The 11,000-nt window shown below is 45.4% G+C and overlaps 13 non-coding genes across 13 annotated transcripts; all 13 read left to right on the top strand.

The window, feature by feature from the left end:
- The first annotated feature begins 410 nt into the window (after positions 1–410).
- On the top strand, positions 411–482 carry trnag-ucc (transfer RNA glycine (anticodon UCC)). Its single transcript has one exon. It is a non-coding gene; the product is annotated as a tRNA-Gly (tRNA).
- Positions 483–591: 109 nt separating this feature from the next.
- On the top strand, positions 592–663 carry trnaa-ugc (transfer RNA alanine (anticodon UGC)). The gene has a single exon. It is a non-coding gene; the product is annotated as a tRNA-Ala (tRNA).
- A 1,439-nt stretch (positions 664–2,102) lies between these two features.
- On the top strand, positions 2,103–2,174 carry trnag-ucc (transfer RNA glycine (anticodon UCC)). The gene has a single exon. It is a non-coding gene; the product is annotated as a tRNA-Gly (tRNA).
- A 109-nt stretch (positions 2,175–2,283) lies between these two features.
- Positions 2,284–2,355, top strand: trnaa-ugc (transfer RNA alanine (anticodon UGC)). Its single transcript has one exon. It is a non-coding gene; the product is annotated as a tRNA-Ala (tRNA).
- Positions 2,356–3,794: 1,439 nt separating this feature from the next.
- trnag-ucc (transfer RNA glycine (anticodon UCC)) lies at positions 3,795–3,866 on the top strand. The gene has a single exon. It is a non-coding gene; the product is annotated as a tRNA-Gly (tRNA).
- Positions 3,867–3,975: 109 nt separating this feature from the next.
- Positions 3,976–4,047, top strand: trnaa-ugc (transfer RNA alanine (anticodon UGC)). Its single transcript has one exon. It is a non-coding gene; the product is annotated as a tRNA-Ala (tRNA).
- Positions 4,048–5,486: 1,439 nt separating this feature from the next.
- On the top strand, positions 5,487–5,558 carry trnag-ucc (transfer RNA glycine (anticodon UCC)). Its single transcript has one exon. It is a non-coding gene; the product is annotated as a tRNA-Gly (tRNA).
- A 109-nt stretch (positions 5,559–5,667) lies between these two features.
- trnaa-ugc (transfer RNA alanine (anticodon UGC)) lies at positions 5,668–5,739 on the top strand. The gene has a single exon. It is a non-coding gene; the product is annotated as a tRNA-Ala (tRNA).
- A 1,439-nt stretch (positions 5,740–7,178) lies between these two features.
- trnag-ucc (transfer RNA glycine (anticodon UCC)) lies at positions 7,179–7,250 on the top strand. Its single transcript has one exon. It is a non-coding gene; the product is annotated as a tRNA-Gly (tRNA).
- A 109-nt stretch (positions 7,251–7,359) lies between these two features.
- trnaa-ugc (transfer RNA alanine (anticodon UGC)) lies at positions 7,360–7,431 on the top strand. The gene has a single exon. It is a non-coding gene; the product is annotated as a tRNA-Ala (tRNA).
- Positions 7,432–8,870: 1,439 nt separating this feature from the next.
- On the top strand, positions 8,871–8,942 carry trnag-ucc (transfer RNA glycine (anticodon UCC)). Its single transcript has one exon. It is a non-coding gene; the product is annotated as a tRNA-Gly (tRNA).
- A 109-nt stretch (positions 8,943–9,051) lies between these two features.
- trnaa-ugc (transfer RNA alanine (anticodon UGC)) lies at positions 9,052–9,123 on the top strand. Its single transcript has one exon. It is a non-coding gene; the product is annotated as a tRNA-Ala (tRNA).
- Positions 9,124–10,549: 1,426 nt separating this feature from the next.
- trnag-ucc (transfer RNA glycine (anticodon UCC)) lies at positions 10,550–10,621 on the top strand. Its single transcript has one exon. It is a non-coding gene; the product is annotated as a tRNA-Gly (tRNA).
- The last annotated feature ends 379 nt before the right edge of the window (positions 10,622–11,000 follow it).

Below are 11,000 nucleotides of genomic sequence, written 5' to 3'. Positions count from 1 at the left end.
TTATGACCGCAGTGTACCCATTTTCTGATGGCTACTTCCAGCAGGATAACGCAATGTGTCATAAAGCCCGAATCATCTCAGAACGGTTTGTCGAACATGACAATGAGTTCACTGTCCTCAAATGGCCTCCACAGTCACCAGATGTCAAATCAATAGAACACCTTTGGGATATGGTGGAACGGGAGATTCACATCATGGATGTGTAGCCGACAAATCTGCAGCAACTGCGTGACGCCATCATGTCAATATGGACCAAATTCTCTGAGGAATGTTTCCAGGACCTTTTTAAATCAAGGATTAGTCATCTAGTCCTGCCTTTTGCTGCAAAGCGGACAGACAAACCTCAGTCCCATTGAAATCCGGTTTTTCCCTGTGTTGCGGAAATTATGACGTTTATGGGCCAGATCCGTGCGATGGTGGTATAGTGGTGAGCATAGCTGCCTTCCAAGCAGTTGACCCGGGTTCGATTCCCGGCCATCGCAGCACTACTTCTGTGAAAAATCTGAATTTTCACAGTTCAATAGAGTTATTTCTCTTGAACTAGCAACTCTTAGAACTTCCTGTCTTCCTGTCTTCAGGATCGACCACGAAGGGGATGTAGTTCAGTGGTAGAGCGCATGCTTTGCATGTATGAGGCCCCGGGTTCAATCCCCGGCATCTCCATTATTTGTGTTAATAAACCACATGAATTAAGGAAGAGTAATCAGCAACACTGCTTGTTCCATAAAGGATGAATTATGTTCACAGTTAGACAAACTCACAAGATGAATTGGACTTGCTGCTTGCTATTGAACATCAATGCCTTCAAAAAGCTTTAATGGTCATGAGGAGTATATATGGGACACATACATGCATTTACACTCACCGGCCACTTTATTAGGTAAAACAACTGCTCCAACTGCTCTTTGACGAAAATTTCTAACCAGCCAATCACATGGCAGCAAATCAATGCAATTAGGCACGTAGACATGGTCAAGAGAATCTCCTGTAGTTAAGACCAAGCATCAGAATGAGGAAGTACGGTGATTTAAGTGACTTTGAACGTGGCATGGTTGTTGGTAACAGACGGGCCGGTCTGAGTATTTCAGAACCTGCCAATCTACTGGGATTTTCACGCAAAAACCTCTCTGGGGTTCACAGAGAGTGGTCGGAAAAAGAGAAAATATCCAGTGGGCGCTAGTTCCTTGGGGGCAAATTCCTTGTGGATGCCAGAGGTCAGAAGAGAATGGCCAGACTGGTTGTAGCTGATAGAAAGGCAACAGTAACTCAAATAACCACTGGTTACAACCGAGGTATGCCGAAGAGCATCTCTGAATGCACAACACGTCGAACCTTGAGGTGGATGGGCCACAGCAGCAGAACCACACTGGGTACCACTCCTGTCAGCTAAGAACAGTACACGGAGGCTACAATTCACTCACTCAGGCTCGCCAAATTTGGACAACAGAAGTTTGGAAAAAGGTTGCCTGGTATGATGAGTCTCAATATCCGCTGCGACATTCCGATGGTATGGTCAGAATTTGGCATCAACAACATGAAAGCATGGATCCATCCTGCCTTGTATCAACGGTTCAGGCTGCTGGTGGTGGTGTAACGGTTTGGGGGGATATTTTCCTGGCACACTTTGAACCCATCAGTACCAATTTAGCATCGTGCCAACGCCACAGCCTACCTGAGTATTGGTCCATCCCTTTATGACCGCAGTGTACCCATTTTCTGATGGCTACTTCCAGCAGGATAACGCAATGTGTCATAAAGCCCGAATCATCTCAGAACGGTTTGTTGAACATGACAATGAGTTCACTGTCCTCAAATGGCCTCCACAGTCACCAGATGTCAAATCAATAGAACACCTTTGGGATATGGTGGAACGGGAGATTCACATCATGGATGTGTAGCCGACAAATCTGCAGCAACTGCGTGACGCCATCATGTCAATATGGACCAAATTCTCTGAGGAAGATTTCCAGGACCTTTTTAAATCAAGGATTAGTCATCTAGTCCTGCCTTTTGCTGCAAAGCGGACAGACAAACCTCAGTCCCATTGAAATCCGGTTTTTCCCTGTGTTGCGGAAATTATGACGTTTATGGGCCAGATCCGTGCGATGGTGGTATAGTGGTGAGCATAGCTGCCTTCCAAGCAGTTGACCCGGGTTCGATTCCCGGCCATCGCAGCACTACTTTTGTGAAAAATCTGAATTTTCACAGTTCAATAGAGTTATTTCTCTTGAACTAGCAACTCTTAGAACTTCCTGTCTTCCTGTCTTCAGGATCGACCACGAAGGGGATGTAGCTCAGTGGTAGAGCGCATGCTTTGCATGTATGAGGCCCCGGGTTCAATCCCCGGCATCTCCATTATTTGTGTTAGTAAACCACATGAATTAAGGAAGAGTAATCAGCAACACTGCTTGTTCCATAAAGGATGAATTATGTTCACAGTTAGACAAACTCACAAGATGAATTGGACTTGCTGCTTGCTATTGAACATCAATGCCTTCAAAAAGCTTTAATGGTCATGAGGAGTATATATGGGACACATACATGCATTTACACTCACCGGCCACTTTATTAGGTAAAATAACTGCTCCAACTGCTCTTCGACGAAAATTTCTAACCAGCCAATCACATGGCAGCAAATCAATGCAATTAGGCACGTAGACATGGTCAAGAGAATCTCCTGTAGTTAAGACCAAGCATCAGAATGAGGAAGTACGGTGATTTAAGTGACTTTGAACGTGGCATGGTTGTTGGTAACAGACGGGCCGGTCTGAGTATTTCAGAACCTGCCAATCTACTGGGATTTTCACGCAAAAACCTCTCTGGGGTTCACAGAGAGTGGTCGGAAAAAGAGAAAATATCCAGTGGGCGCTAGTTCCTTGGGGGCAAATTCCTTGTGGATGCCAGAGGTCAGAAGAGAATGGCCAGACTGGTTGTAGCTGATAGAAAGGCAACAGTAACTCAAATAACCACTGGTTACAACCGAGGTATGCCGAAGAGCATCTCTGAATGCACAACACGTCGAACCTTGAGGTGGATGGGCCACAGCAGCAGAACCACACTGGGTACCACTCCTGTCAGCTAAGAACAGTACACGGAGGCTACAATTCACTCACTCAGGCTCGCCAAATTTGGACAACAGAAGTTTGGAAAAAGGTTGCCTGGTATGATGAGTCTCAATATCGGCTGCGACATTCGGATGGTATGGTCAGAATTTGGCATCAACAACATGAAAGCATGGATCCATCCTGCCTTGTATCAACGGTTCAGGCTGGTGGTGGTGGTGTAACGGTTTGGGGGGATATTTTCCTGGCACACTTTGAACCCATCAGTACCAATTTAGCATCGTGCCAACGCCACAGCCTACCTGAGTATTGGTCCATCCCTTTATGACCGCAGTGTACCCATTTTCTGATGGCTACTTCCAGCAGGATAACGCAATGTGTCATAAAGCCCGAATCATCTCAGAACGGTTTGTCGAACATGACAATGAGTTCACTGTCCTCAAATGGCCTCCACAGTCACCAGATGTCAAATCAATAGAACACCTTTGGGATATGGTGGAACGGGAGATTCACATCATGGATGTGTAGCCGACAAATCTGCAGCAACTGCGTGACGCCATCATGTCAATATGGACCAAATTCTCTGAGGAATGTTTCCAGGACCTTTTTAAATCAAGGATTAGTCATCTAGTCCTGCCTTTTGCTGCAAAGCGGACAGACAAACCTCAGTCCCATTGAAATCCGGTTTTTCCCTGTGTTGCGGAAATTATGACGTTTATGGGCCAGATCCGTGCGATGGTGGTATAGTGGTGAGCATAGCTGCCTTCCAAGCAGTTGACCCGGGTTCGATTCCCGGCCATCGCAGCACTACTTCTGTGAAAAATCTGAATTTTCACAGTTCAATAGAGTTATTTCTCTTGAACTAGCAACTCTTAGAACTTCCTGTCTTCCTGTCTTCAGGATCGACCACGAAGGGGATGTAGTTCAGTGGTAGAGCGCATGCTTTGCATGTATGAGGCCCCGGGTTCAATCCCCGGCATCTCCATTATTTGTGTTAATAAACCACATGAATTAAGGAAGAGTAATCAGCAACACTGCTTGTTCCATAAAGGATGAATTATGTTCACAGTTAGACAAACTCACAAGATGAATTGGACTTGCTGCTTGCTATTGAACATCAATGCCTTCAAAAAGCTTTAATGGTCATGAGGAGTATATATGGGACACATACATGCATTTACACTCACCGGCCACTTTATTAGGTAAAACAACTGCTCCAACTGCTCCTTGACGAAAATTTCTAACCAGCCAATCACATGGCAGCAAATCAATGCAATTAGGCACGTAGACATGGTCAAGAGAATCTCCTGTAGTTAAGACCAAGCATCAGAATGAGGAAGTACGGTGATTTAAGTGACTTTGAACGTGGCATGGTTGTTGGTAACAGACGGGCCGGTCTGAGTATTTCAGAACCTGCCAATCTACTGGGATTTTCACGCAAAAACCTCTCTGGGGTTCACAGAGAGTGGTCGGAAAAAGAGAAAATATCCAGTGGGCGCTAGTTCCTTGGGGGCAAATTCCTTGTGGATGCCAGAGGTCAGAAGAGAATGGCCAGACTGGTTGTAGCTGATAGAAAGGCAACAGTAACTCAAATAACCACTGGTTACAACCGAGGTATGCCGAAGAGCATCTCTGAATGCACAACACGTCGAACCTTGAGGTGGATGGGCCACAGCAGCAGAACCACACTGGGTACCACTCCTGTCAGCTAAGAACAGTACACGGAGGCTACAATTCACTCACTCAGGCTCGCCAAATTTGGACAACAGAAGTTTGGAAAAAGGTTGCCTGGTATGATGAGTCTCAATATCCGCTGCGACATTCCGATGGTATGGTCAGAATTTGGCATCAACAACATGAAAGCATGGATCCATCCTGCCTTGTATCAACGGTTCAGGCTGCTGGTGGTGGTGTAACGGTTTGGGGGGATATTTTCCTGGCACACTTTGAACCCATCAGTACCAATTTAGCATCGTGCCAACGCCACAGCCTACCTGAGTATTGGTCCATCCCTTTATGACCGCAGTGTACCCATTTTCTGATGGCTACTTCCAGCAGGATAACGCAATGTGTCATAAAGCCCGAATCATCTCAGAACGGTTTGTTGAACATGACAATGAGTTCACTGTCCTCAAATGGCCTCCACAGTCACCAGATGTCAAATCAATAGAACACCTTTGGGATATGGTGGAACGGGAGATTCACATCATGGATGTGTAGCCGACAAATCTGCAGCAACTGCGTGACGCCATCATGTCAATATGGACCAAATTCTCTGAGGAAGATTTCCAGGACCTTTTTAAATCAAGGATTAGTCATCTAGTCCTGCCTTTTGCTGCAAAGCGGACAGACAAACCTCAGTCCCATTGAAATCCGGTTTTTCCCTGTGTTGCGGAAATTATGACGTTTATGGGCCAGATCCGTGCGATGGTGGTATAGTGGTGAGCATAGCTGCCTTCCAAGCAGTTGACCCGGGTTCGATTCCCGGCCATCGCAGCACTACTTTTGTGAAAAATCTGAATTTTCACAGTTCAATAGAGTTATTTCTCTTGAACTAGCAACTCTTAGAACTTCCTGTCTTCCTGTCTTCAGGATCGACCACGAAGGGGATGTAGCTCAGTGGTAGAGCGCATGCTTTGCATGTATGAGGCCCCGGGTTCAATCCCCGGCATCTCCATTATTTGTGTTAGTAAACCACATGAATTAAGGAAGAGTAATCAGCAACACTGCTTGTTCCATAAAGGATGAATTATGTTCACAGTTAGACAAACTCACAAGATGAATTGGACTTGCTGCTTGCTATTGAACATCAATGCCTTCAAAAAGCTTTAATGGTCATGAGGAGTATATATGGGACACATACATGCATTTACACTCACCGGCCACTTTATTAGGTAAAATAACTGCTCCAACTGCTCTTCGACGAAAATTTCTAACCAGCCAATCACATGGCAGCAAATCAATGCAATTAGGCACGTAGACATGGTCAAGAGAATCTCCTGTAGTTAAGACCAAGCATCAGAATGAGGAAGTACGGTGATTTAAGTGACTTTGAACGTGGCATGGTTGTTGGTAACAGACGGGCCGGTCTGAGTATTTCAGAACCTGCCAATCTACTGGGATTTTCACGCAAAAACCTCTCTGGGGTTCACAGAGAGTGGTCGGAAAAAGAGAAAATATCCAGTGGGCGCTAGTTCCTTGGGGGCAAATTCCTTGTGGATGCCAGAGGTCAGAAGAGAATGGCCAGACTGGTTGTAGCTGATAGAAAGGCAACAGTAACTCAAATAACCACTGGTTACAACCGAGGTATGCCGAAGAGCATCTCTGAATGCACAACACGTCGAACCTTGAGGTGGATGGGCCACAGCAGCAGAACCACACTGGGTACCACTCCTGTCAGCTAAGAACAGTACACGGAGGCTACAATTCACTCACTCAGGCTCGCCAAATTTGGACAACAGAAGTTTGGAAAAAGGTTGCCTGGTATGATGAGTCTCAATATCGGCTGCGACATTCGGATGGTATGGTCAGAATTTGGCATCAACAACATGAAAGCATGGATCCATCCTGCCTTGTATCAACGGTTCAGGCTGGTGGTGGTGGTGTAACGGTTTGGGGGGATATTTTCCTGGCACACTTTGAACCCATCAGTACCAATTTAGCATCGTGCCAACGCCACAGCCTACCTGAGTATTGGTCCATCCCTTTATGACCGCAGTGTACCCATTTTCTGATGGCTACTTCCAGCAGGATAACGCAATGTGTCATAAAGCCCGAATCATCTCAGAACGGTTTGTTGAACATGACAATGAGTTCACTGTCCTCAAATGGCCTCCACAGTCACCAGATTTCAAATCAATAGAACACCTTTGGGATATGGTGGAACGGGAGATTCACATCATGGATGTGTAGCCGACAAATCTGCAGCAACTGTGTGACGCCATCATGTCAATATGGACCAAATTCTCTGAGGAATGTTTCCAAGACCTTTTTAAATCAAGGATTAGTCATCTAGTCCTGCCTTTTGCTGCAAAGCGGACAGACAAACCTCAGTCCCATCGAAATCCGGTTTTTCCCTGTGTTGCGGAAATTATGACGTTTATGGGCCAGATCCGTGCGATGGTGGTATAGTGGTGAGTATAGCTGCCTTCCAAGCAGTTGACCCGGGTTCGATTCCCGGCCATCGCAGCACTACTTTTGTGAAAAATCTGAATTTTCACAGTTCAATAGAGTTATTTCTCTTGAACTAGCAACTCTTAGAACTTCCTGTCTTCCTGTCTTCAGGATTGACCACGAAGGGGATGTAGCTCAGTGGTAGAGCCCATGCTTTGCATGTATGAGGCACCGGGTTCAATCCCCGGCATCTCCATTATTTGTGTTAATATACCACATGAATTAAGGAAGAGTAATCAGCAACACTGCTTGTTCCATAAAGGATGAATTATGTTCACAGTTAGACAAACTCACAAGATGAATTGGACTTGCTGCTTGCTATTGAACATCAATGCCTTCAAAAAGCTTTAATGGTCATGAGGAGTATATATGGGACACATACATGCATTTACACTCACCGGCCACTTTATTAGGTAAAATAACTGCTCCAACTGCTCTTCGACGAAAATTTCTAACCAGCCAATCACATGGCAGCAAATCAATGCAATTAGGCACGTAGACATGGTCAAGAGAATCTCCTGTAGTTAAGACCAAGCATCAGAATGAGGAAGTACGGTGATTTAAGTGACTTTGAACGTGGCATGGTTGTTGGTAACAGACAGGCCGGTCTGAGTATTTCAGAACCTGCCAATCTACTGGGATTTTCACGCAAAAACCTCTCTGGGGTTCACAGAGAGTGGTCGGAAAAAGAGAAAATATCCAGTGGGCGCTAGTTCCTTGGGGGCAAATTCCTTGTGGATGCCAGAGGTCAGAAGAGAATGGCCAGACTGGTTGTAGCTGATAGAAAGGCAACAGTAACTCAAATAACCACTGGTTACAACCGAGGTATGCCGAAGAGCATCTCTGAATGCACAACACGTCGAACCTTGAGGTGGATGGGCCACAGCAGCAGAACCACACTGGGTACCACTCCTGTCAGCTAAGAACAGTACACGGAGGCTACAATTCACTCACTCAGGCTCGCCAAATTTGGACAACAGAAGTTTGGAAAAAGGTTGCCTGGTATGATGAGTCTCAATATCGGCTGCGACATTCGGATGGTATGGTCAGAATTTGGCATCAACAACATGAAAGCATGGATCCATCCTGCCTTGTATCAACGGTTCAGGCTGGTGGTGGTGGTGTAACGGTTTGGGGGGATATTTTCCTGGCACACTTTGAACCCATCAGTACCAATTTAGCATCGTGCCAACGCCACAGCCTACCTGAGTATTGGTCCATCCCTTTATGACCGCAGTGTACCCATTTTCTGATGGCTACTTCCAGCAGGATAACGCAATGTGTCATAAAGCCCGAATCATCTCAGAACGGTTTGTTGAACATGACAATGAGTTCACTGTCCTCAAATGGCCTCCACAGTCACCAGATGTCAAATCAATAGAACACCTTTGGGATATGGTGGAACGGGAGATTCACATCATGGATGTGTAGCCGACAAATCTGCAGCAACTGCGTGACGCCATCATGTCAATATGGACCAAATTCTCTGAGGAAGATTTCCAGGACCTTTTTAAATCAAGGATTAGTCATCTAGTCCTGCCTTTTGCTGCAAAGCGGACAGACAAACCTCAGTCCCATTGAAATCCGGTTTTTCCCTGTGTTGCGGAAATTATGACGTTTATGGGCCAGATCCGTGCGATGGTGGTATAGTGGTGAGCATAGCTGCCTTCCAAGCAGTTGACCCGGGTTCGATTCCCGGCCATCGCAGCACTACTTTTGTGAAAAATCTGAATTTTCACAGTTCAATAGAGTTATTTCTCTTGAACTAGCAACTCTTAGAACTTCCTGTCTTCCTGTCTTCAGGATCGACCACGAAGGGGATGTAGCTCAGTGGTAGAGCGCATGCTTTGCATGTATGAGGCCCCGGGTTCAATCCCCGGCATCTCCATTATTTGTGTTAATAAACCACATGAATTAAGGAAGAGTAATCAGCAACACTGCTTGTTCCATAAAGGATGAATTATGTTCACAGTTAGACAAACTCACAAGATGAATTGGACTTGCTGCTTGCTATTGAACATCAATGCCTTCAAAAAGCTTTAATGGTCATGAGGAGTATATATGGGACACATACATGCATTTACACTCACCGGCCACTTTATTAGGTAAAATAACTGCTCCAACTGCTCTTCGACGAAAATTTCTAACCAGCCAATCACATGGCAGCAAATCAATGCAATTAGGCACGTAGACATGGTCAAGAGAATCTCCTGTAGTTAAGACCAAGCATCAGAATGAGGAAGTACGGTGATTTAAGTGACTTTGAACGTGGCATGGTTGTTGGTAACAGACGGGCCGGTCTGAGTATTTCAGAACCTGCCAATCTACTGGGATTTTCACGCAAAAACCTCTCTGGGGTTCACAGAGAGTGGTCGGAAAAAGAGAAAATATCCAGTGGGCGCTAGTTCCTTGGGGGCAAATTCCTTGTGGATGCCAGAGGTCAGAAGAGAATGGCCAGACTGGTTGTAGCTGATAGAAAGGCAACAGTAACTCAAATAACCACTGGTTACAACCGAGGTATGCCGAAGAGCATCTCTGAATGCACAACACGTCGAACCTTGAGGTGGATGGGCCACAGCAGCAGAACCACACTGGGTACCACTCCTGTCAGCTAAGAACAGTACACGGAGGCTACAATTCACTCACTCAGGCTCGCCAAATTTGGACAACAGAAGTTTGGAAAAAGGTTGCCTGGTATGATGAGTCTCAATATCGGCTGCGACATTCGGATGGTATGGTCAGAATTTGGCATCAACAACATGAAAGCATGGATCCATCCTGCCTTGTATCAACGGTTCAGGCTGGTGGTGGTGGTGGTGTAACGGTTTGGGGGGATATTTTCCTGGCACACTTTGAACCCATCAGTACCAATTTAGCATCGTGCCAACGCCACAGCTTACCTGAGTATTGGTCCATCCCTTTATGACCGCAGTGTACCCATTTTCTGATGGCTACTTCCAGCAGGATAACGCGATGTGTCATAAAGCCCGAATCATCTCAGAACGGTTTGTTGAACATGGCCTCCACAGTCACAGGATCTCAAATCAATAGAACACCTTTGGGATATGGTGGAACGGGAGATTCACATCATGGATGTGCAGCCGACAAATCTGCAGCAACTGCGTGATGCCATCATGTCAATATGGACCAAATTCTCTGAGGAATGTTTCCAGTACCTTGTTAAAAAAATCTCCCGAAGGATTAGTCACCCAGGCCTGCCTTTTGCTGCAAAGCGAAGAGACAAACCTCAGTACCATTGAAATCCGTTTTTTCCCTGTGTTGCAGAAATTATGACGTTTATGTGCCAGATCTGTGCGATGGTGGTATAGTGGTGAGCATAGCTGCCTTCCAAGCAGTTGACCCGGGTTCGATTCCCGGCCATCGCAGCACTACTTTTGTGAAAAATGAATTTTCACAGTTCAACAGAGTTGCTTCTCTTGAATTGGCAACTCTCAGAACTTCCTTTCTTAACAGGCCCTCTGACATGTAAAGTATAAACACAATACAGAAGGTAATAAAAAATGCAAACGTCCATAAGTTGGCCTTTCTACGGTTATCTAGAAATTAAACCTGTTTTCTCAAGATTAACTTTTTCAATAAACAGTAGACTACAAGAACACAGACACACGGACAGTTTGTGTTTATAACTACTTATCTTGAAGTACTTTATCCACTGCAATAAAATAATAAGTGATTTGTTCTGTGAAATAAAAAAATCCTAAATCTTATGTATTATCCTGCCCTGCCTCGATGGCAGACATTCAT

Source organism: Cololabis saira, unplaced genomic scaffold, assembly GCF_033807715.1.
Source record: "Cololabis saira isolate AMF1-May2022 unplaced genomic scaffold, fColSai1.1 scf394, whole genome shotgun sequence".
NCBI lineage: Eukaryota > Metazoa > Chordata > Actinopteri > Beloniformes > Belonidae > Cololabis > Cololabis saira.
This window is presented reverse-complemented; position numbering and strand designations above follow the sequence as displayed.